The sequence below is a fragment of the Poecilia mexicana genome, unplaced genomic scaffold, assembly GCF_051168715.1.
Source record: "Poecilia mexicana isolate PSO_F unplaced genomic scaffold, ASM5116871v1 scaffold_6, whole genome shotgun sequence".
NCBI lineage: Eukaryota > Metazoa > Chordata > Actinopteri > Cyprinodontiformes > Poeciliidae > Poecilia > Poecilia mexicana.
The window spans coordinates 30,949,313-30,975,298 of NW_028263375.1; the positions used below are offsets into that span (position 1 = coordinate 30,949,313).

At 38.3% G+C, this 25,986-nt stretch overlaps 1 long non-coding RNA gene across 1 annotated transcript; it reads right to left on the reverse strand.

The window, feature by feature from the left end:
- Positions 1-3,029: 3,029 nt before the first annotated feature.
- Positions 3,030-8,173, reverse strand: LOC148159499 (uncharacterized). Its single transcript, XR_015763089.1, has 4 exons — positions 7,448-8,173; positions 6,106-6,189; positions 5,428-5,519; positions 3,030-3,411 (listed from the first exon to the last, which is right to left on the reverse strand). It is a non-coding gene; the product is annotated as an uncharacterized LOC148159499 (long non-coding RNA).
- Between the last annotated feature and the right edge of the window lie 17,813 nt (positions 8,174-25,986).

Genomic DNA, 25,986 nt, shown 5'->3' on the forward strand with positions numbered 1-25,986 from the left:
GGAGAATCGTGAGGTCTGAATGTCCTTTGGATTTATAACAGCCTAGTTCAAGCTGTGATTTAGTGTGGTAAAACATGTGTTAAGCCCTGGTCTTCAGGCGTTTGCTGTGGGGATCCAGATAATATGGAGACATAGTCTTTTATCTTTGCTTGAGTCAGCCACCTGGGAATTTACAGCTCCTCTTATTTTCCTTTTCAGGTGAAAAAATAAATATGACTCTCCCATATGTAGATAGGCACCATCCTGTGATAAGAGACAGGTACTGCCGACATCTTTATAGTTTTCACTATGAGGTATCTGGCACTTGTACTCTGTCCAAATTAAACACAGAAACCTTTCACAAATGAAAAAGATACGCACACTGATATGCCTGTAAACAACCTTATTATTTAATAAGATGAAAACGGCATTACGATAATCACAATGAGTGCTATTGGCTTTAAAAATTAAAATGTGCTGCAAGGTAATAATTCACTGCGGAGAAGTGTTTTTTCAGCTGCAAATGTTAAAGCGGGCCAAAAAACGTCAGAAAATAATGTCCTCAGATGAACAAAAGCATGTTTTTACTTTCAAGCTGAGCAGGTTTCCTTTACATTTCACCACAAATCAGATGAGGATCTTTGGTGAGCCTCCAGTTGTGTGATCAGAAAACATCAGAAACAGAAATAACACATTTTTTTGTAAAATTGGATATAAATTCAGTCATAAGGTAATAATTATGTTCTCTTACTATGTAAAACTCATTTCACATGAAATTGTTTGAAGGGTGTAGTTGTAACATGACAAAATAAGGAAAAGCTAAGAGGATATGAGCATTGTTTCTATCACTAGTACATCCTCATCTGTGGTGCTTCTCGGGGCCTTGCGGAGGGCCAAAGCCGAAATGATTAAGCTCTAAAAATATCTAATCGCTGATTCATAACCAATGTTTATCCATTTTGCTGTGCCTCCTTGTAACTAGTTTTACGGCATGATTCAGATGTCATGGTTGTTTACCTCTGAAACAAACTCATGACCCGCTGGTCCTCTGATTTCCTTGTGTAAGCACAAGCACGACACAATGTCACGTCATTTTTCCAATACCTTAGCCGTACCCTTTTGATATAACAAATTAACCTTTAACATAATTTGACCTTTATTCCAATTTGTTGTGTATGTTTTGACATATGGAAGTACTTCGAAACAAATCATCGTAACCAATTCTAGATTTGACAGACTTGGTTAATTTTTCCAAAATTTTTGATAAAGTTAATACAAACAGAAAAAAAAATGCACTGAATACTACATGTCTGTTATGTGTTTTAAGAATTTACAATAAGGGCCGAATGCATATTAAAAAAATGAAAAACCAAAACAACAATGTCACAGTAGCTGTCTTGTGCTTGCATTAAACCCATTAGGGTTTCACATGAGAACTTTATCTGATGTGGTAAACACACAGACATGCTGGAGTCAGTTCAGTGAGGTTGCTCAGAAAAAAAATGTGTTTGCTGATTGATTTTAACAGCACAACAGAAAGAATGCTGTGGGTGTACCAAAATAAAAACCTGTATAATTATTAGTTTGCAAGAAGAGCTAGATAATCTACTGTTTCTATGTAATATTGGATACATGCTATGACCTAATTTTCAATACAGAGATTTTCTCATCGTCTATCCACATTTAAAATCATTAATTGAGTAGATTTACTGATGACTTTTTTTATATGCACTCTGTTTAGTCTGTCTATGGAACCTGAACTGACTTTAAGGAAAACAATGGAGAAACCCGTAAAGATAAAGATAAACCCACATAAGTAAATGCATAATTATAAGAAATAGTATGTTTTATATATATAAAATAAAAGAACACATTTATATAGATATTCTACTGTGATCAAAAGGGCTGTCTGTCAGGATTGTAGCAGCTTATGAGTGTAGTAATGGATTTAAAGCCATATCAACATTATTTCAAATCAGACAGTTGAATGACATCCCTAACAATGTTCAATGTTATGAAAGTCTGGCCTTCTAACCAAGCTTACAGCATGAAACTAAAAGTTTCAAAAGATCCTGAAATGTCACCACATGACCTGGAATAGGCTAGAATAGAAGATAATTCACAAGTTTAAGGGAGGAAGTCTCTGCTTTCTAGAAAAAAAATAAAAATAAAATAAAATTCAGACCGAGGTTTGCCACAAAAATGTACACAATGAAATTATTATAAACCAAATACAGCATTTCAGGAAAACAAACATCTCCTACAAATCAAGAAGCATAAAATTTTGCTGCAGCAGAACTTTCCAGATATAGATCATATAAACCACCATTACTTCTACTGCACTGAAAAAAATAACTCTTTGGATTAACATAAAAAAATCATGGAAAGATTTTCCACCTGATTACTTTGCTTTATTTCAGCACTATGTAATTCTGTTACTCCGATTTAAAGGAAATGTGTTGGTTCAACTTAATTTATTAAGGTTATTCCAATTTAAAGGAAATGTGTTGGTTCAACTTAATTTATTAAGGTTATTCCAATTTAAAGGAAATGTGTTGGTTCAACTTAATTTATTAAGGTTATTCCAATTTAAAGGAAATGTGTTGGTTCAACTTAATTTATTAAGGTTATTCCAATTTAAAGGAAATGTGTTGGTTCAACTTAATTTATTAAGGTTATTCCAATTTAAAGGAAATGTGTTGGTTCAACTTAATTTATTAAGGTTATTCCAATTTAAAGGAAATGTGTTGGTTCAACTTAATTTTTGTGGTTGATTCAACTTATTTACTTTAGTTGGACCCAATGTAATTTAATAGAGCCAGCCTAACTAATTTTACACTGATAACTTCACACTACTTAATTAAGTTGATCCAACTCATGAAAATTAAGTTAGCTGAACAAACATGCTTCATGCTGAAAGAAAGCTATATAATCGTGTGGAAAATCTTTCCATGATTGAATTATGTTAAATCAAAGACATTTTCTTAAGTGCTATTAAATGAAGTGTTTTAAGACCACACTGAAAGAAGAAAGAACACTCAACAATGAGAAAAAGTACAACATGAACTGTATTTTCAAAATTGTTATCCATTTTCTTTTTACACAGCACAAAAAACAGCTGAGTTGAAAGTTGAAATAAACAACAAAAGGTTAGTTTTGTTTTTCCAGAAAAAAACTGGGCTGTGTTTAGCATAGATCAAATTCTTAACAACATAAAAAGTGTCAGTAAATTCGCTCAACTTTGCGAACTGTAACAGTTAAAATTTAGTTTTCGACTGCAGTCTTTGGAAAAACATGTAAAGATAGATTGCTCAAGTTGTTCATCACTTCCACCGCCTCCAGGACAATCCCAACATCCTCAATGGCATCGCCAGGCTCTGCACTCTCCGGTCGAATAACAGATTCCACAGACGGTCTCGGCCATTTGTGCACCTTGATGATGGGAACATGGGTGGGGTTTTGGAGGGGAGAGATTTCACATCTCATTAAATAAAAAAATAACTTTACACTTATTTGGCTGACTCAACAACAGCTAAGGTCCATCAAAGACCTGTCTGTGTTAATTGTGAGTCCAGTGGTAAGATTTTCCATTTAGAAAAGGTACCATATTTTCTGCACCATAAGGTGCACCTAAAAGCCTTACATTTTCACAAAAATCGTCTTATAATCCGGTGCACCTTGTGGTGCGGAAAATATGGTATATTGTCTCATATGGAAAAACACGAAGAGAAGGGATGAATCCCAAATAGGCCCCATATTCCATGGCCTGTTCTCCTCAATTGAAATGACAGTCTGAGGATCCACCACACAGACTGTCATTCCAAACCAGTCCAATTTATGTGCAAGTACAAAGCCCTGACTGTACACAAAAAAAACATCTTATACATGAAGAACCTGTCTTATTTCCTGGATGGAGGAAATGTCATGACTATGTGTGGTAGTTATTTCCAAATAGATCAGTACTAACTAGGGCTGTTGTAAACGAATATTTTAGTAATCGAGTAATCTATCGATTATTCTTACGATTAATCGAGTAATCGGATAAAAAAATAAATAAAATGAAATATTGGTAAATCTGGCATAATACCGGTGTTACTATCAGATATCAATATCAGTCCAATTTTTCATATTTGAGCATCCCTAACAGTTGCTTTTTTGTAGTTTAGAAAACTAACCTGTAACAATAATAGCTCACTTTCTAAGTTAACCAGAAGAAAAGTTATAGAAAAATCTGAAATTATATTGAATTTAATAACAAAGAGGCAGGCTCACAAATATGCTTATAAAAAATGTCTACAATCCAGCTTTTAGTTTATGTATTCATCTTCAGTGAGTTTAATAGATTAATTAAACGCACCTTGCCACCTAACCTGTCACGCTTTGGGTTTGAAAATACGGGAAATGCCGCCTGGAGTGGGAGGAGAGGGCGAATGAACGAACATGGGGTGGAGGGGAGGAAATAGACCAGCGGACTGACGAACCGTTAGACCGGGGGACGAACACGGGGGGAAGCAATACGGGATATTTACGACACCTTCACTGGTCACACTCAGAAACTCATCTACCAGCCATGTACGATGCGCTCCGCCACCCGTTTCTTCATACCGGGATATGAAATTTATTGTGCGGTTCGTCGGTAAAGCTACATTTACACGGTAAGCATCAGCTACTCAGCCGCCCGCCCTGTTCAGTCTATCCGCTCACCTCAGCGCTCTTCCCGCCGTTCGCTTTCAACCAGCAGCCCCGGAGGAGAAATGCTGCCGTACTCCAGGCATTCCCCCAGTCATTTTAAGGATGCTTATTGGTTCCCCAAAAAACGATAAAAAGTCGGGCATTATCATCAATCAATAAAATCCCCACGGGCCAATCTTGAAGATTGGACTTTATGCCGCTGAGACTTAGCTTTTGTCAACAACTCAGAGGCGGAAGTGAGAGCTCCGCGCAACGCAAATGAAGTCCCGGCCGGAACACGGTGCGCTAACTAATAAAACACAAATTAACGAAGCTTCGAGGCAGGTAAATTTTCCTCGAGGAATTTTAGTAATCGAGGTACTCGAATCATTCGAGGAATCGTTTCAGCCCTAGTACTAACATCTTAGGTAAAGTTACTTAATATTTTTGTCTGCGTATGAAACAATGCTGTTAGAAAAAAAGGCTAAATAAAACAGGCCAAAGATCTTTTGTGGAGTTTAACTCACCTAAAAATCCTCATTTTAAACCCACTTAACAATAACTGTAATTATATCAATCTTACTAATGATTATCCTTTTCTGTTGGAGAAATCTAAAAGCATCTCAAAAGTCAAATTGAATTGAATGTACCCAAGTGAAAAAAATGAAGAGTTTTAATGATCTTCTCTTACTTTAAATTTGTTGGTAATTCACAGGAAGTCCAATTAACTCCAACTATCATCACCTCTTTTGTGGACACAAAGATAAATTAACATACCATGTACTCTTTCTCCAGCTTCTCTGGATCTTCATCCAGGTATGCACACATCCTTTTAGGATCCACCCTTGTCTGACTTCAGCCGTGTTTTCCTAAATATGCAGATCAGAAAACAATGAGAACAACCGCCAAAATCCAGCAGTATACTATAGGGTCACACACTTGAAAACTTAAATTCAAATGAAGTCACAACGAAAGTGATCAGTGGCTTGCAGCCTATTTGAAAGATCTTTAAAATTGTTATTCTCCTTTCATTATGCCATGACTAAAATTAAGTTTAACATTTTATTTAAACTTCTAACTGAAGCTGTCACCTAAGAAATATTTATGTCTGAAACAAGGGTACAGTATAGAGGGATATACTGTGAAAAATCTATTTCCTCTGCCTTCTCCCAGTGCTAGAAACAACCAGTCAGTGGCAGGAGAGTTTTAGTGCTGTCAATCACAATCTCATGTTGCTGCTCATCCTTCTTCCCCCTTGCTCTGTACTAATCTGTAGCTAGCATAGGGCTGATAGCAGCTCATATCTACTAGACAGAGAGAGACAACACTCCTTACAGTTCCACATCCCCACGCAAATAAAGACAAATAAAACTGACTTGCCAAATACAAGTTCAGCTGAACCCTTATGATCGCTCTAACACTAGATTCAGTCATTTTAGATCTGGCAAAACTTACCATTAGCCACTGCAATCTAAAACTTGATGGCCGATGACCCCCTTCACCAGTGCTTAGGTAGGTGGATAACAGACAGGTGATGTTCTGAAAGAGATCAGATTTTCAAACATTAAAATATGTAATTCACCGTGAGCAGAGTTGTATCTGAACATTCAAACTTTTAGTACAAGTCTCTTCAATGGATCATGAATCAATCAATCAAATTTTATTTGTACAGCACATTTCAGCAGAAAGGCATTTCAAAGTGCTTTACATAATTAAAAACAGAAACACAGAGTCATGCAACATTTAATAAACAGTGAAACAGATAAAAAGTAAAGCCAAAAACATTAAAAACATTGAAGACATTAAAACCACACTAAGCCTAATTTAGCTATAAGCAACTCTAAACAGGTGGGTTTTAAGTTGAGATTTAAAGGCACCCAGTGTTTCAGCTGTTCTGAAACTGAATATAACCACTGGGCACATGCAAGCATGTATGTGCAGAACAGTGGTGACTTGAACATGGTAGAAAGCAATAAAAATATAAAACATAAAAATCAAAACAAAAACCTCAACATTTCAAAATTAAACCGATAAACTTAAAAATTGTTTTTGAACTACAATTATTTGGGGAAAAACAAGTACAATAACAAAATACATCTTTAGAGCAGAGGAATATATGCATAAAAAAAAAAGAAAGCCTGTTCATGGACTAATAGGAATAATGGACAATCCTCTGAGTGTTTCAGCCAGAAAACAATACTAGAAATCCATAGTTAGAAGGTGGACATTTATGTGGACATTGCAAGCACATTTAAAGCTCTAACAGCAAAGGTTTAAGCAGGTTCCTCTGACTCAAATTTAATACTTTTTATTATTAATAAATTAAGAATCTGTATTACGATAGAAAGCCACAAAAGTTTGTGTGCATCCAATGTCCACTCTGCATTTACCTACATAATAACAGTACTGAAATTAAATAATAATAATAATAAAAAAACATTTAAATAGACTTATGTTTGGCCCCAGTGTTTAAAATCCACTAAACCTCAGACTTCAGAGTTTGTATGGCACCAGATGCTGAATTTACATCAGTCCAACTTTTTTCCAGGGAGTTTTAACAACCTGAGGAGGAGCAAAACTGTGACATTTATGGGGTCCGTTTTTTGTCTTGACAGCAGCTTTGTGACCCTTACACTGCTTCATGTGATGTTAGCATGATTTGAGTACATCAATTACATAGAAACGTGACCGAACATAGAAAAAATGTTTTTTTAAAAAAGTCTGATGATTTTAATTTGCATCTTTTTATTTCGATTTTTATTTTGATTTAGACGGATGAAAGTAGACTGAATCTTACCTTTTTCAAATTAAGCAGATCCAAATCAGGAATCTTCCCGCTTCTCTTGAAAGAACAGTTTGAAGTTTTCCCAGACACAAGATCTCGCGTGATCTCGCTAGCATCTCGCGTGATCTTCCGTAATTTCGCTAGCATCTCCCGTGATCTTCCATAATTTCGCTAGCATCTCGCGTGATCTTCCGTAATCTCGCCAGTGTCTCGCGTGATCTCCGGGTCTCGCTAGACCCTCTTCGGCGGGAGATTAGTCTGACTAAATTGAATCACGTTGTCTCAACTTGAATACATTTTATTAACGCTAGGTTGTTGAATTTTATGTTTATTTGACGTGATTTTGTCATATTTGCCTTTGAAACATAAAATAATTCTGTTAAACATGTTATTTTTTATAAATGCAATAACCACTTCAATTCAGTTGTGCTTTGACACAAGCATGGAGCAAGCAGGAAATGGTGCAAATGTTAGAAAAACGCTGATTAATTACCAGCTAACCATCACTTCATGTGATGTTAACACATGTTAGCCACTGACATGAGTACATCAATTACATAGTGTGAAGGTATCACTGTTAAATAAGTTGGTTTCAACTAAATTTGCATTCATCTTAATCAAGTAAAGTCAATTTGGTCCAAAACATTGCAAATTAGTTGGTCTGGTTCTATTAAATTACATTGGGTCCAACTAAAGTAAATAAGTTGAATCAACCACAAAAGTTAAGTTGAGCCAACACATTTTCTTTAAATTGGAATAACCTTAATAAATTAAGTTGAGCCAACACATTTTCTTTAAATTGAAGTAACAGAATTACATAGTGCTGAAATAAAGCAAAGTAATCAGGTGGAAAATCTTTCCATGATTTTTTTTATGTTAATCCAAAGAGTTATTTCTTTCAGTGTACATAGCAACACTGATATGTGCACAATCCTGCCAGGAAAATTTAGTATTCTCTAAACTGCAGCTGGCGTTTTCCTGGCACGAAAAACAATCATCTCGCAGGGCCTCGTGTGATTTCACATGATCTCGCGGGATCTGCCGTGATCTCGCTCGTCGCCTCCAGCACAAGATCAGTCTGACTATAATGAATCGTGTTATCTCAACATGATTCAATTTCATAAACGTTAAGTTGATGAATTTCTTGTTTGTTCAACATGATTTTATCACGTTTTTGTTTAAAACATGAAATTATTGTGTTAAAAGTACATGATATTCTTTTATTAATCTAATAACCCCCTAAGTTCATTTTTTTGAGTGTGGGCTTCTGAGGGTGTTGGAGAAAAATATGAGAAGTATCCATGTGCTGTAAATGAAAAGAAAAAAGCAAATAACTGAAGCAAAACTAATCTTTGCAACATGACACTGATCCAAAACATACCAACAGACAGAGACTGGCTTAGAACTATGAAATAACTTTGGCCAACTCAAAGCTCAGGTCTTGATTTTATTAAGATGTAGTTGAGTGATTTTAATGAGGCTGTACATGCAAGGAAACCCCCAACATGTCACAACTGAAAGGGGAAATGATGGACATCAGTGCTTGGCAGCCTGGCCTCAATCTATCTGAGGCAGCCTCAGATAGACTGAGGCGAGGTGGAAGCTGAGCCACAATCCAGCAGCTTGCCACCATCACATCAGCGTGTGAATGAAGAATGGCTGAATGCAGCGCAAAGCGCTTTGGGGTTCTCTGAACTTGATAAAGTGCAATACAGGATATCTTACCCTTTAACAAATGAATAAAACCCACTATAGGGACTCATGTTATTTTTATATGTTGTTTCATCTTACAGTGATAAGCTGGTATTCATTTACCTGAAAGCCAAGGAGAATGCAAAGGTACCACGGTGGCCTGTCATTCAGGGAGTAAACCAAGTTGACATCTTTGTCTACCGTCTGTCCTAGAGGCTCATCAGTCTGTGGCTCCACAGGGTCGGTTAGCTGTGGCTGTTCGTCACTGCCCTTGAAAATAAACACAGCCAGAAAGAAAAGTAAACAGGTGATGAATTCCAGTCTAAGCCTTTTTCCAAACCAAGAAAAGAACTGTGACTGCCTTGAATTCTGCTTTAGCTTTGTTGCTGGTTTAGTCTCAACATTAAAAACAGAGGAGGAGAACTCAAAGAAGGAGAAATGGGCAAGTAGATGCACTTGTCACATTCAAATATTCAACAATTGGTTTACTTTTTGATAGTTTTTGTTATTATTAATAATTCATTTTATTATTATTGTACATTTTAAATGCACAACTGAATGACAATAATGTTTGTCTACTATGTCTTTTTGTTTGCTTTCACTGAATAATTTCAGCATTCACTGACTGCTTGGTTTGGAACCAAGTGTATGCAGATATGCAGATTGTTCCTGGAAAGAGAAATGACTGATTGGAAAAAAGTATTTGTCTTACAAATATTTATTAGAACTTACTTTTTCTATCTGCATGTTGGAACATGATATTATTTTCAGCGAAGTCAAGTTAAAAAAAAAAAAAAAGTAAATAAATGGGGTAAAAACTCCCAGAATACGGAGGTTGTGCTGGGCTTGGTCTAACCCAACAGAAGGAGGGTTAGATGAACCCAGCTTTGGCTCAAAAAAGCTGGGATTATGTTTTTGCTGTTCTACAGTTTTATTTTACAGGTTTTGCAACAAAACAAGTTGTTCCCTTTGGCTTACGGCTTTGTCCTTTAAGGCTTTTGAAAGGCTTTTTTCAGCTCTACCAGACTGTGTTGTCAGAGTTGGTGCCAAAAGTTCGGAGACCGACAGAAACCGTTCTCACAAACTTTACTGCCTCACTTTTTAACCACAAATGAGGAGGATGAATTCAGCTCCCCTTACATATTCCCTGTCCACAGGACATTAAAAGAGTTCTCAAATATGCATGGAAGAATCACTGCAACACTCCAGGTATGTTTTTGATGAGGGAATAGCCTAATAACATGATGTAAAACTATTATGTACAAGTTGATTTTACATAGCAGTGCACATTTAAAGTCCAGAGCTGCTTAAAAACATCCCAGGCTCAATCCTTAGATATCCATGAGTAGAAACGCCTACGATGGGCTAACGGACAGATTCCCACACCCAGGAAAGTTAATTTTGTAATTAACTGTGGAAATTTATTGTGCATCCATAATATATATTTTAACACATTTAACCAGAGCCACCACAATGAAGTCTACAAAACCTCATGGGATAAACACTGGTTGTAGCAAAACACTAAGTTTTGAAAATGAAAACTTGATTACAAAAAACTTATATTTATTACATCACACACACACAATTCTGGAAGAGATAATATGGAAACTCTGGTGTATTCTAAGATGTTGTTGCAAACAATGTCTTAAGCATTTGAAACATTTAATATTTGCATTCCTTTTACTAAAACTGGTTCCACATGTACACTTAGCATAACTTCATTTAACATGAAAATCTGAAAAAGTGCAGAATGTATACAGGAACCACATCAAAGTTTTGAGTTATATTGAACAAAATCCTGAACTTTAAACATTTTACAGGGAAGGACTTCCGGGTGGCAGAAGGCAGCTAAGAAAACCTCAGATCTGTCAGTCCTAGAAGTCATCCTAGTCAAGAAAGCTCACCAGGGGAGAACGCAGAATGACCACATCTAAGTGCTAATGGTCTTTGTAAGGCAGATAGCTGACTGTATGGAGGACAACAGAGGGGTAAGTCTGATCCCTCTGAAACATAACAAATAAACCCCTCTGTTTATTTGTTATGTTTCAAGGGCTTTCAAAAAGTGACATCAAGGGTGAAATAGCAAAAACAAAGTAAACGTTAGCTGAAGCAGAGACAGAGATTACAACTGCTGAAGATCATTGTAACATTTACATTTAAGAGCCAGAAACCAGGCCGGGGAAGATTCCAAAAGATTTATTACAAAACACAGCGGGATGTCATTGAAGTGGTCCCGGAATACAAAAAAACAAAGATGAGTGACATGACTGGATGGGAACCAGGACACAAGGAAAACAAAAAGGAGATTTACCAGGAATCAGGGATTTACAGGGTCCAAGAATCCAGCTTCTGCAGGGCTGGAGGATCTGTGAAAGACTGGCCTTGAGGGCCTCAGAGATGTTCACTGAGAGCAGAGATAATTGCGTCCAAGAGCCAATTATTCACAGTTCATAAACTGTCCAGGGTCATGCACAGGAGGGTCTCAGGCAAGAGGGGAAAAATATCCAGAATACAACAGGCCTGAAACGGGGTCAGAGTCAGGCAAGGTTTGGCAATGGCAGCTCAAACCTTGTCCTTACCGGTACTGTCATACCGGTAAGGACAAGGCAAAAAGCAGTGGTGTGAGACAAGCAGGGCCAGTAAACTGTTGGCTCATGAACCAGGGCTTGAAGGCATCATGCAGTCTCACACTGAGCAGGTGAAGAGAAGGTGTTTAAAAATGGAGTGCAATAAGCAATCAGCAGAAGATCAGCAACAAGAATCAAGGTGGAACTGAAATCATGACAACTATATAGCTGCATTAATAAATTCGCTCAGTGGTATGACAATTTAGAAAAAAATAAAACACATTTCTTTTGACAAAACGTTCTTACAATGGGATAAGGGTTTTTTTGTCGTGATCAACAGCCGGATGTTTCTACTGACGACAACCACAATGAAGACGACGGAGAGTGGCAGGAGGATGATGGATTGTTTTTGTTATTTTGCAGCCAATGTCCAGTTGGCTCCACCAGAACTCTCACAGTATCACACAGTTCATGAAAAGTTTTGTGTCATTAAAACATGTTGAATCCGCAGCTCTTCTGTAAAACCACAGATTATAATTTCCCCTTAAATCACGGCATATGTAGCGGCTCCCAAGTAGGCGGGGCTTGTTGCGCCAACAGCTAAGAAAGACATCTCCTCTGATGGCTGATAGATGATGAGTCATTATTGGTCCTGCTATACTTCCACCATGATTTGGTTGAAGTATGAATATACAGTATAACTCATGTTACATTAGTCGGTGTCATGATTTTTAGTGACTTATCGCATGAAGAATCTTATCATTTTTTATTTATTTAATGGAAACAGCAAAATTGCAAAGTTGTGTTGTTTTGACATGAGCAGAATATAGACAAAGATTTGCACACATTTGTAATGAAAACACAGCTACTTTGCATGGGGCAGAGGGACTCCATCCAAAAAGAAGCTGTAGTGGCTGTGGGTGATTTGTTACTGGGGAACGATTTTACTGTTCTTGTCTTTGTCTTGATTAACTTTTTTTATTATCTTATCATATGTTTTTAGAACTAGCACATGCATGTGTTTCAGATTTCAATTAGAATTGTTGAGGTAAAATTGTATTATCTATTTCAGGTAATTATAAAGTAATTTTTATAAAGAAAATAAATAAATAAATAAATAAATAAAAAAAACATTTTCCATCTTCAGAAAATAGTCATTTTTGAGCTAACTTGCGTTGCTGTCTGTGTGGAAGATGTACATTGAAAAGTTCTGCTTTGTGTCTGACTCCTGACAAACCATCAAACACACGCTTTGACCTGGAAGCACAAAAAAAGGTTTCCAGTTTACAAACCCTTTGGTGAATTTGGAATTGGTCTCTTAAAGGCCGTGAAACTCCATTGTGGCTGTTTTATAGGGACAGGAAACAGGAAAATGGTGGAGAGAGAAAAGCATTGATGACAGGAAGCTTTTCTTTTTTTTATTTGTTATGTTTCAAGGTTTGCTGTTATGCATCAGGACATTCTATGGTGTTCCGGAAATCAACAAACCGATAATTTCTCTGTGGAAAAAGCCTTTTGATTCGGTACTAAATAAGAGGGGGTGTGAGATTAACTCATCAGATCCAGCCTGGTAAGAACCTTCAGTTATATCTCATCGTTACTAAAGCTACACATGATTTAAACCGGTGAGACAAACAGAAACCGTCTACTTTACTGTTCTGGATTTTTCTCTCTGTTTTTACTATATATTTACAGTTTCTCAGCAGGTATTTAACTAAAAACAAAATGGCTCTGGAAGTCGCATATGCAAGCATTTGCTTCCATCTACTGGCCATCTGATGGCACTGAAGCAGTTACCTGGAACGCATGCAGAGGAATGCACACATATTTGTTGCATTATTTGCAACAATTATTAGAGTTAAAGCAAGCCACTGCTTTTCGAATCATCGTTTAATTTACTCATAAATAAGGTTAAGAGAGAAAAAGTGGCTGAAATTTTAGATAGGCTACTATTTGCGCTTGTTCTCGTTTCACTTCAGTTTTATCAAAATCATCAGTAATTTACTGCTTGATAAGTAGGATCGATTGGAATGTATGTGTGACTTATCAAATCAAATCAAGTTTTATTTGTATAGCACATTTCAGCAACAAGGCATTTCAAAGAGCTTTAAATGATAAAAACACAAAAATACAAAGACATAGAACCCAGTCAACAATTGAAAAATTACATTTTGCTGTCATTACACATTAAATTGTTGATTAATATTTAATTGATTATATTTATGCTTGTATGTGACTTGTTGTGAACTGGTGTTATAGAAATAAATTGAATTGAGTTGCGTGTGCAAGAGAGAAATGCCAGAGTTTAGAGCACGGGCTGAATTGAATTAAAATGGTGAGAATTTTTATATGAAAACAAAAAACTGCAGTTATTAGCACCTCAATTGTTTCCTAAAGGTAATGGTAGTCTAAGATATTGTTGTGCTTACATATTTTTCATTTATTTATTTATATATACACTTTTGCTTTGTGTACTTTATACTATGCTCTAAAGCATTTAGTGATGTTCCTATCTGTCAAGAGTTAAAATTTACTCCTTATTTACATTTTTAATCTATTTTAGGTAGAGAGACATGTAGGTTTTTACTTTATTTATTTTATTGTTATAATTGTGATTCAAAGGACATTCCTGAACTTGACCAAATTTAACAAAATTGCATTAATGATAATTATGTAAAAAATAGGGTAAATTAAATAAACAATTATTATTATTATTATTATTATTATTATTATTATTATTATTATTGCCAGAAACCTGGACCCTGTGAAGAGAACCTGTGGAATTTCCAAGACCCACACTCAGTTTTATTTACTTCAACATTGAACTCGAGTCATTAAGAGCCGCACTGATGCATCAAAGCAGCTCTAAAACTCTAAGAAATGAAAGTAAAAATGTTGAAATTCCACAAATTTTAACTTGTTCATTTAGCTTTGATTTAATTTTCCTAAAGAAGAACAAAACTAGGTGAAACACCAGTTGATAGCAAAACTGTAGGAGCCTTCAGATCACGACTGTGTGTGAGACAAGTTTTTTAGTACGTAAGCATCATTTTTCATAGTTTTAGTTGTAGTGTTATAGCAGTAGTCAATTATCAATACTGTTGGCTCATTGTGAATGAATCAATCGTGGTAGAGATCCTTACTTAGCATCTGTGTGTGCCGAGCTGAACACACAACCACTTCCGCTGCCTAATAAAGCAGAGCTCTGAACACAGCAGAGGAGTTGGGGTGAACTACGCATTAAATAAGTATAAAATACCTGCTCTGTTCATTTTTATGATTGACATAAAAATCAATCAGTGTAGTGTAGTGAACAGTAATTATTACTACTTGTACTTGTATCTCTGCTTGTCATGAACTCTGCAGACTAACTTTTAGAGCCTTTTAGTTGCAGCACACTAATACATCCTCAGCTCATGAGATTAGCAGCTTGATACCTTGAGAGACCATTTTCTTCTACTGCTAAAGTGATTTGTCACAATAGAAATAACTGGATGAGTATTTCAACAATCGCTATGATGATTATAGAACTAATCGTCAACTAATTTAGTAATCAATTCATTGTTAAGTGAATTGTACAGACTCAAAAAAGACAATTTACCGATAGACAAATGCAATCAGGTCAGTAATTAAGCCAAAACTGTTCTAAGAATATGTACATTTTGAATCTACAATAATACTTTTTGTCTCTAAATACAGCAGCTTGCAAAAGTATTCCTACCCATTGAACTTTTCCATATTTTGTCATATTAAAACCATAAACATATTTCATTGAAACTGTATACAGTTTTGATCCAGACGGCAGATTATACATGATGCATAAACTTTTCTACTAATAAAAACTTCAAAAGTGCGGTGCGCAAAAGTATTCAGCCATTTATGTAGTGAGATTGAGTTACACACAGGTGGGATTTATTCAGTGATCAGGCAACTGACTGTACTCGGAGAAAAGGGAGTCAAATATTTTTTGCATTTTCAGCTTTTTATTTGTTAAAAATGTTTCAAATCATGTGTAATTTTCTTTCCAGTTTTGTGTTAGTCTATCATATAAAAATCCAACAAAACATAATGATGTTTGTGGTTGCAGTTTGACAAAATATGGAAACGTTCAAGGGGTGTGAATACTTTTGCAAGCTGTTGTATATTCTACTGAAAACTCCTCAAGTGGCAGTTTTAGCTTCACCTGGTTCAGATTCACTGAAGGAATGCTGCTGCTGCTGCTGCTGCTGCTGCTGTGATTTAGGCAATACAAATTATATTTTCATTAAAAAAAAAGAAACATAATTGTTTATTTACATCTTTTATCATATTTCTAATGTTGTATAAAAAAAGGCTTAAATGAAAAGTCTTGAGAAAAATCTTAAATGAAAAAATTATCAATTATCAGGACAATCAATAGAATAATTGATGACTAAATTAATCAGGAGCCCTGGAACCTTCAGATGTGTCTTTGCTTCAGCTACCAGTCAAATAATCAAGTTAGTATCAGGACTCTGGAAAACGTTCCGTGACATTTTTAATTGATTCACTTAAGTGTCTTTATAGTGCTAATATTGCTGTCCTCAAGACTTGGATACCAAAGCTTTGAAGAAAACTCCACCACTTTTATATATTGTTATTATATTTTACCAATGAAAAGGGAAAGAGAGGACATCATTTTTACACAATGAGAATGTAGTTACTGGCAAACTGTTGGTGTTGTGCTTTCTATCAGCCTTTTAGAAAAGAACAATTTAACTCTTTATCTCTTGGTGTAAATGGAAAATATTTTGAATTATCAAAGCCAAATGAGCTACTTCACCACTAAAAAACCTTTTTTGTGTTTCTGAAAAATAAGGTTTTTCAATACATATTTACAATACATTTTATGCCAATTTTTGTCACAATTTTCCACTTTTTGCAAACCCAAGGATGGTCCAATTATCCAGATGACCCTTAAAATAATCTGTCATGTGTGTTTTGTTAACAGTGACCTGATCTGCTGGGAAGGATGTTGGGACCGCTCTGATGTAAATCAAGGATATACAATGTGTTTGGTTGTCTTGAACAACCAAACACAGCCTCCATATGAGGTTTATCTAATAAGAAAGTGAGATGACGGAAACACTGAGGTGAATCCAAAAAACACAGAAGACAAAATAACTGCCAGGGCACACCAGGAACTTTGGTAGATGTCCACAAACTATCGCCATTGCTTCTTCTCAGTCGGCCACGTTTGCTTACTCTGAACTCACGTTTGGTCTCAAGAGGTTTAGTGAGATTTCCCATCTGATGTCTGAATGTTGGTGAGGGAAATCCATTTGTGTTGGTGTGTGTACCACTACTACCACACCTGTTATAACTAGGATGAAAAATGGCCTTCAATTTTAAATTATTCTGACGCTTTGTGTCCGGTTATTATTTACAATTGTCATTATTACTACTATCATTACAGTCTGGTCAGTAAGTTTTCTTGTCCTGTAATGAGAGTCAATTTGTATTAATTTTGTTTCATGTAATTTCATTTATTTTCAAATGATATTACATAAATTAGCACAGTAAACTGAAAAGGTCATACAAATACCATAATTTGTTCTTAAGTACAAATTTCTGGTAAGCAATATATTTCATTAAATTGAGATAAGGGGTGAGATTAAATAAGTGTTAATTTCTTTCTACTCTTTTTCAAACAGAAAAGTAGTGGTATGCTAATTATTTTTGTTCTTAGTTAAGTATCCATATGTTTTCTCTTGTTAGATGTTTCCTTTGTTTATAAAAAACTGTTTGAAATAAATGAATAAATAAATGAAATCCTGCCTTTTGAACCAGGCAACAGATTAGAGACTTTTAATTCTCAGTGAAAAAGTGGTAACATTTTGTTTTTTAACCAACTCGATATTTTGCATTGGCTCATTTTGTCTTGTCTAATGACTAACTCAGCATTTAGAAGCCTAACGTTCTGCTTTACAATGACTGTCAGTTGAGGATGTAGATGAGACCTCGTGCTGCTGTGTGTGCACATGTTGACCGCCTGCCATGTTCACACATCTGCGTTCTAGCATTTATGTTCCCTGTCATCCGAAGAACTTAAAAAGTTTGTTGAGGGAAGAAAGAAAAAAGGAAAAAGATCAACCTCTGACTCAGCTGTGAACACTTGTGCACCCCATGCAGTCTGTTTTGCTCCATTCCCACACTCACAGTGGGGTTCATGTCGCCATGGAGGCCGTGAAACTGACTGAAAATGATTTTATTCAAAGTTCCTTTCAGCTTATTCATAATAACTGTTCCATGTTCTGGCCTACATCTAACCCTGTGTCATAACCCTAACAATTGTTTGATTTATAAGGAGGAAAAGTTTCCATAATGTGAGTGTGTAAACAGATTTAGGTCACTGTGACAAAAATAATGTTCACACTTTTCTGCACGTCCAGCTGGATTTATAACTGTCTATTTTGGGGGTTCATGTTTAGCTTTTTAATACTTTAAATCTGGCATCTAGATTGAAAAAAACCCTCTACCCATATGTTTTGAAAGCATTAAAATCAATTCCACTAAAATATTCTCGTGCTTGGTGAAACTCATTCATGCTTTAGTCACTGCATTCCACTGTGGCTTACTTTTAGCCTTTACTCCACTCTGTACTTATCTCACCCCTCTGTCCATTGTATTAAAAAAATAACTAAAATTAAATTTAAAAGAAAATATCCTGATTAGTAACGTTATGATGTCATTTGAACTTAAAGGTTCTAGTCGCAAATCACTGGTGAAACTTTTAAAGAGAATCCAGATGACATTTTACTTACCCCAAATGCAGGATCGAGTCCCAGCTCAATATTCTCTTCTTTAGTGGGATGCATTCTGGTGACAGAGGTAAGACAGAGTGTCTTTTCTTCTGTTGGCCCTCAGTGACGATACCGGATGGGATTAAAGCTCTCAACTGACTGCAGATGGGAAGAGGGATCCGGTGAACAACAGCCACACGTCACCAGAGGATCATAGTGCCACATTCAAAACGAGTGTGGCTCTGGTATTTTGTAACTTGCTCTCCCGCTCTCTGAAATGTTTCTTGCTGTGCTCGTGAGCAAATGAAAGCTTGGGCTACTTTGACTTGCAGTCATGTGTCTGCTGATGTGTGACGATGGATCTAACAAGGGTATAAGACAATTTGTCACATGAATTTGTGAGACTTATCCACTTCTATGCAGGTCTTGAGTGAGAATATTTATGCCGTAAGTGTAATTCAAAGAATCCCAGGGTTTCTCTTTAAAAGTGGACACTACATAGCGGTTTATCTTCTCATGGCACCCAATCTTTCAGTTGGGCGCCATGACAACTGAAAGATTGTCAACAGAACACTTGTGGTGCATGCACAGTTCAGTTCAGTTCAGTTCACTTCAAACATACATTATTCAAATCAAGTGGAAGAAATATTTAAATGTATCAAGCTATACAATTTTTTTGTTTTATGTCCTGGAGCATGCTAATGACTGTTGGCAGGAAGGATCTTCTGTGGAGGTCTGGGTGACAGTGGATCTAACGAAGCCTTTGATTAAAGACATTTTACTATTTTTACTCAAAGGCTCTGATAAGAGGAACTGGAACAAATAAATCAGCCTTAAATGTATGTTGTATTTAAGAAAGTAACCTACAGTGTTATTCCCTCTTCAAAATCATCCCTAGAGTGTTGTCTTGATTCTTACAGCTCTCTCCTATGACTCCCCCATTCAGATCCGTCAGTCTAGCCAGCAGCAATTAGCAAACACCTGGAACTATGCATTTGCTGAGTTCATTATGCAAGCTACTTCTCAGTGCAATGATGGCTAAAACGTTATTAAAGGGTTAATACAGGAGCCATGTTGTGATGACTACCTGAAGGTGGAGTTTCAGAAAGAGCAGGAGTTTGTAAAGAGACAGAGGCCCAATTTCAAGGAATTAAATTATTGCCTTTTTAACGGTCTCTTTTAATCAATTTAGGTCATGAGTTATCAAACATTTTTTTGTAAATAGAAATGATGTACCACTCTGGAAAAATGAAGAGTCCACTGCCCTGAACCCATTGAAAACCTCATGGTTATTCCAACAAATCTTGATTTCTGAACTCTTCCTGAGTTTAAACATTAGTATTGCTGTTTCTAAATGATTATTAACTTGTTTTCTCTGCATTATTTGAGATCTGAAACCACTGCGTCTTTTTCGTTATTTTGACCATTTCTCTTTTTCTGCAAATAAATACAATATTTTTGCTTGTAATTTTGGAGACATGTTGTCAGTACTTCATAGAATAAAAGAACAATGTTCATTTTATTCATATACCTCTAAAAAGTAAAATCAGAGAAACTGATCATTTTAAGTGGTTTCTTAAAACCACTTAATTTTTTCCTGAGCTGTAAATGTTTTTTTTTAGAGCTCAGATAATGTGGAATGATAGTGTAAGCTTTTTTAAATTTGATTTATGTAAAAGTTCCAATCGGTATTCTGAAGTTAAAGCACAACAGGGATTGATTTATCAACTTGCTAATAATTTGCCATGACTAACACAGTGGACTCTATGCTGATTCTATGCATCAGCACAAGGAAAAGTAGAATCATAAATTATCACTGAATCATCACTCAACATGAATGAACTCATGGTCATGATTTATATTTCTGTCCAGTTCTTCCTGTGACATCACTATCAAATTGATTGGTTGTACCTCAAATATCTTCACACAGGACACACAGTGGTGTTGTGACCAATATACAAGACAAATCAAATGCAACTGTGCTATTTCAATTTGAAGAATAATTACTCTAAACGTAGCAAAGTGCTGGGGTATCGTTAGGTTTAGCTATACGTGCGACTGAAGATCAAAGTTTATGCTTCCTTAAGGTTTCTAAAGGTTGAGGTTGCTTTAATCCTTGTGATAACTCAGAGAAATAGCATTCTCTGTTCCTGCATTCACGCAGAATCTTGTGATCCAGTTGTGCTCAAGTGACCAGCATGTGCTACTGTAATTGCTAACGTAAATTAGCCTGTAATGTGGGAGTAGTAGGAGGTTCAGTGCTGCTTTTTACAGGGAACTTAGTGACCTCATCATGTTGTAATATTCTCTCTTGTATTTTCAGTTAGAATTAAAGCTGCAGTACGTAACTTTTATACATAGTTTTTTACATATTTGTTGAAACTGTCGTTATGTCGTGACATATGAGACAAATAAAATGTAAATAAAAATAATCCTGTGCCTTGTCCCAGTGCTAACTAGAAAGAACCAACCAGAGTCTGGAGGCAGGTCTTAGTGATGTTAATCACCATCTGTGTGTGTTGCTCATCCTGCCTCCCAATCCTTACTTCTCTGTGTTAGAGTACAGCTTCTTCTTGATAGCAGAAGCTGTACTCTTCTTGGTGAATACTAAGGCTAATTAGCATGGCCTCGGATGACAGCGGATGAACAGTTTTTCTGCAACGGTAAGTTATTTCTCTACCATTAGCACATTCAACAGCATTGATTGGCAGTGTTGAGACCCTCCTCCTGGCTCTGATAGGTTGTTTTTGGTCGAGAGTGATGCATTTCATCAGATGGTAATAGAAGCTCAGGGTGGCAGTGGAGGAGCTGGATCTTTTCATAGATTACTTGTCTCACGTCATGCATTCATGAAACGGTGACAGTTTTAACAAATGTGTAAAAAAAAAAAAATACATATTTTTTATATAAAAGTTACATACTTGTCATGATCTGTGTTTCTGTGTATTTATTTTTAAGGTTTTTCTGTGTTCAGTTTCTGTCCTGTGAGTCTCTGTTTCTGTGTCCTCCCCGCTGATTGATCCCAGCTGTGTCTTGCTCCTGTGATTACCCTCCCAGTCTATTTAGTCCCACCTGTTGTCTGTGTTCCTGGTCAGATCCTTGTCTAACGTCGTATGCTATGTCACTTGTCAGTCAGCCAGTTTTCCTCAGTTGAACTGTGAAGTCCTGAGGTTGCTTGTTTCAGTCTTTTATGTCAGTTGCTACCGGTATTAGCTATGTACTAATTTGCTGCCATTCTGCCTGATCCTGGACTGTACGCTTCTCATCATTAAACTCATCATTTTCATCTGGGTCTCCACGTTCATTCTCACCACCACCAACCAATACTGGTTGACAATACTGCAGCTTTGGAAGCCTTTGAGCTTCCAAAAGTCTCAAAGGCTAAAGTCTGTAATTATATTTTGTGCATAGTCTATGATGCATTTAGAAATAAATTATTCAGAAAATTGCATTTTCTTTCAAACTTAATCACCCTTGTGAACACAGAAACTAAATCTGAGATATGACCACATCTGTGCTGTTGAACAATTACAACACATACAGCAGTTTCTACAGCTACTGTGTGTTAAAGAAAATATGAATATATGTATATATTCTTTTTCTTTTTTTATATACACAAATTTTAATAATGCCAAAAAAGCATGCCTCATGCCAAAACATTTTATTGAAAAATTAAGAGGTTTTTTTTGTTGTTTTTTTTCGCAAAATTGGCATGTTTCCATTAAGTAAATTTATTTTCAAAGTGTCAAAGTGCGTAATTATATGGTCAATGGAAATGCAGCTAGTAATGCATACCATGTTGTTCCATGCACTGCCTCATGGAACAACATGATTTACCCACCAGAAGCCAGAAGCTGCCTGGTGAGACTCATCGGGCCGTTTGGCAACATCCACTGTTGAAGTCACAGTGAACCCAGTAGAGGTAACTGAAAAGCAGCTTGAGTCTGTAAATTTAGGTTGACATGAAAACAAACATCTGAGACACTTTTGTGAAGAATGAATGTTTTCCTCGCTGCACACTTCATTTGTGTCTCTAGTTACATATATCTTCAACACAAAGAACACCCTTAGCCGAGGTCTTTATTGAGGATTTGACACTAGAGCCTCTTGCTGTATTTATGTCTCGGGAGCACAAATGTGGGAGTTGACTTCAAAGTGGAGCTTTACATTTTCAACAAAGTGTCTGTTTATAACCCATAGAAAGGGTGTGTGAAGAGATGTTAAACAGTACTACATGGGCTGAAAGGATTCTTTGTACCGTCGGCATGGAGGAGTGCAATAAAGTAGAGCAGAATTGTCTCCGTTCTGGAAGCGCATCTGTCCTTAGTGTCATTGTGTTCGTATTAAGTCAAAATTTACTTTTTGCCATTATATTATAAGACGGTGCAATAAGTCACTGCAAATTTCCAATGTTAGACCGTTCTCATAGACAGTAGCTAATGAGATATGTGGAATAAAATTAACCTTAGCTTAATCTACAGGCTTGAAGCATGAATTCTTGTGATGCCTGAGACAAAAGCAGTTCCGTCAGTAACCCATGACATGCATGCTAAACAAATGACCAGCATGTGCTACTGTAACAGCTTCCAATAGCCTGCATCATTGTGAATGTAAGTAACCTGCTGTTGGCGTCAAGTCACAAGAAGAAAGTTACGGTGGATCATTTGCGTGAAAAGCGTGCTTCTAAATGATACGCAACTGGAGAAAGGAAGAGCTCTTTTTCTACCAAAGTTCATGAGAAGTTAGTGCTGGGTCAAGTGACCCAGACTCACCCTTTGGGATCATATAAAACACTGGTATGTAACCTCTTTTAGTAAGGGCCTTTCTGCATAAATTCAAATTGCACTGCAGGACTTGAATACAAACACACACAAAAAAGATAATTTGGCTAATAAACATATTTCCATCCATCCATCCATCCCATCCATCCGTTTTTGTCCGCTTATCTGGGGTCAGGTCACGGGGGTAGCAGCTTAAGAAGGTAGGCCCAGACTTCCCTCTCCCCAGCCACTTGTTCCAGCTCCTCCAACGGAATCCCATGACGTTCCTAGGCCAGCCAGAAACATAGTCCCTCCAGTGTGTCCTGGGTCTTCCCCGAGGCCTCCTCCCAGTGGGACGTGCCCGGAACACCTCACCAGGGAGACGTCCAGGAGGCATCCTTACCAGATGCCCGAGCCACCTCAACTGGCTCCTCTCGATGTGGAGGAGCAGGCGCTCTACTCTGAATCCCTCCCGGATGACCGAGCTTCTCACCCTATCTGTAAGTGAGAGCCCAGCCACCCTGCGGAGGAAACCCAGTTTGGCCGCTTGTATCCATGATCTCGTTCTTTCGGTCATGACCCAAAGCTCATGACCATAGATGAGGGTGGGAACATAGATCAACCGGTAAATCAAGAGCTTCGCTTTTTGGCTCAGCTCTCTCTTCACCACGACGGACCGGTACAACGCCCATTTCACTGCAGATGCTGCACCAATCCGCCTGTTGATCTCCCGCTCCCTTCTTCCCTCATTCGTGAACAAGTATTCTGCCCACCGGCCCACAACGTCCCGAGTTGAGGTCAGAGGAGCACACCATCCCCACTATAAACAGTGTTGGTGCTGCAATGCTTCCCCCTCTTGAGCCGCCGGATGGTGGACCAGAATCGCCTCGAAGCTGTATGGAAGCTGTCCAAACTCCTCCCCCACTTGAGTTTTTGCCTCAGCGACCACCTGAGCCGCATGCCGCTTTGCCCGCCGGTACCCATTGGCTGCTTCTGGAGTCCCACAGGCCAAAAAGGCCCGATAGGACTCCTTCTTCAGCTTGACAGCATCCCTCACCGAAGGTGTCCACCAACGGGTTCGAGGGTTACCGCTACCTTGCGGCCACAGCTCTGATAAGCCGCCTCGGCAATGGAGGTACAGAGCATAGTCCACTCAGACTCAATGTCCCCCACCTCCCCCGGAACATGTTCGAAGTTCTGCCGGAGATGGGAGTTAAAGCTCCGTCTCACAGGGGACTCCGCCAGATGTTCCTAGCAGACCCTCACTACACGAATGGGCCTGCCGGGTCTAACCGGCTTCCTCCCCCACCACCGGAGCCAACTCACCACCAGGTAGTGGTCAGTGGACAGCTCCGCACCTCTCTTCACCCGAGTGTCCAAGACATACGACCGCAGATCCGATGAAACAATGACAAAATCGATCATCGAACTGCGGCCTACGATGTCCTGGTGCCAAGTGCACATATGGACACCCTTATGCCTGAACATGGTGTTCGTGATGGACAATCCGTGACGAGCATAGAAGTCCGACAACAGAACACCACTCGAGTTCAGATCGGGGGGGCCGTTCCTCCCAACCACGCCCCTCCAGGTCTCACTGTCATTGCCCACGTGAGCATTGAAGTCCCCCAGTAGAACAGGGGAGTCCCCAGGAGGGGCACTCTCCAGTACCCCCTCTAAGGACTCCAAGTAGGGTCGGTAATCTGAACTGCTGTTTAGTCCGTAAGCACAGACAACAGTCAGATCATGTCCCCCCACCCGTAGGCGGAGGGAGGCTACCCTCTCGTTCACCGGGGTAAACCCCAACGTACAGGCGCCAAGATGGGGGGCAACAAGTATGCCCACTCCTGCCTGGCGCCTCTCACCGTGGGCAACTCCAGAGTGGAAGTACGTCCAGCCCCTCTCAAGGAGACTGGTTCCAGAACCAGAGCCATGCGTCGAGGTGAGGCCAACTATTTCTAGCCGGAACCTCTCAGCCTCGCACACTAGCTCCGGTTCCTTCCCCACCAGAGAGGTGATGTTCCACGTCCCAAGAGCCAGCTTCTGCAGCCAAGGATCAGACCGCCAGGGTCCCCTCCCTTGGCTGACGCCCATAATACACAGCACCCGACCCCTTTGGCCCCTCCGACAGATGGTGAGCCCATTGGAAGGGGGACCCACGTCTCCTCTTCGGGCTAAGCCCGGCCGGGCTCCGAGGGTAAAAGTCTGGCCACCAGGGACTCGCCATCATGCCCCACCTCCAGGCCTGGCTCCAGACCCGGTGACCCGCTTCCGGGCGAGGGAAAGCCAGATCCAAAGTTGTTTTCCATCATAAGGCGTCTTCAGGCTGCACTTTGATTCCTCACCTAGGACCTGTCTGCCTTGGGTGACCCTACCAGGGGCATAAAGCCCCAGAGCATAGCTCCTAGGATCATTGGGACACTCAAACCCCTCCACCACGATAAGGTGGCAGCCCAAGGAGAGGGCTGCCACCTAGGGCTGAAACATATTTTTCATTGGTAAAAAAAATCCTGTATTTTGTTAAACAACCTTCTTCTTTCATACATCTGTGCAGAGACAAGAGTTCAAGATTTATTGGGAAGCATACAACCATTAGGAAAGGTGTCCACCAGGGGTATGTTCTTAGCCTGTTTCTCTCTCCGCACAGTGACTTGTGATGCTGGTCTGATCTCAGACGGTGATGATGGTGACTGACTGGTTCACTGGTTTGGTAATAGTCACTTGGAGCTCTGAGAGCCTAGGACTCAGAAACAAGTCTTACTCTAAGACTT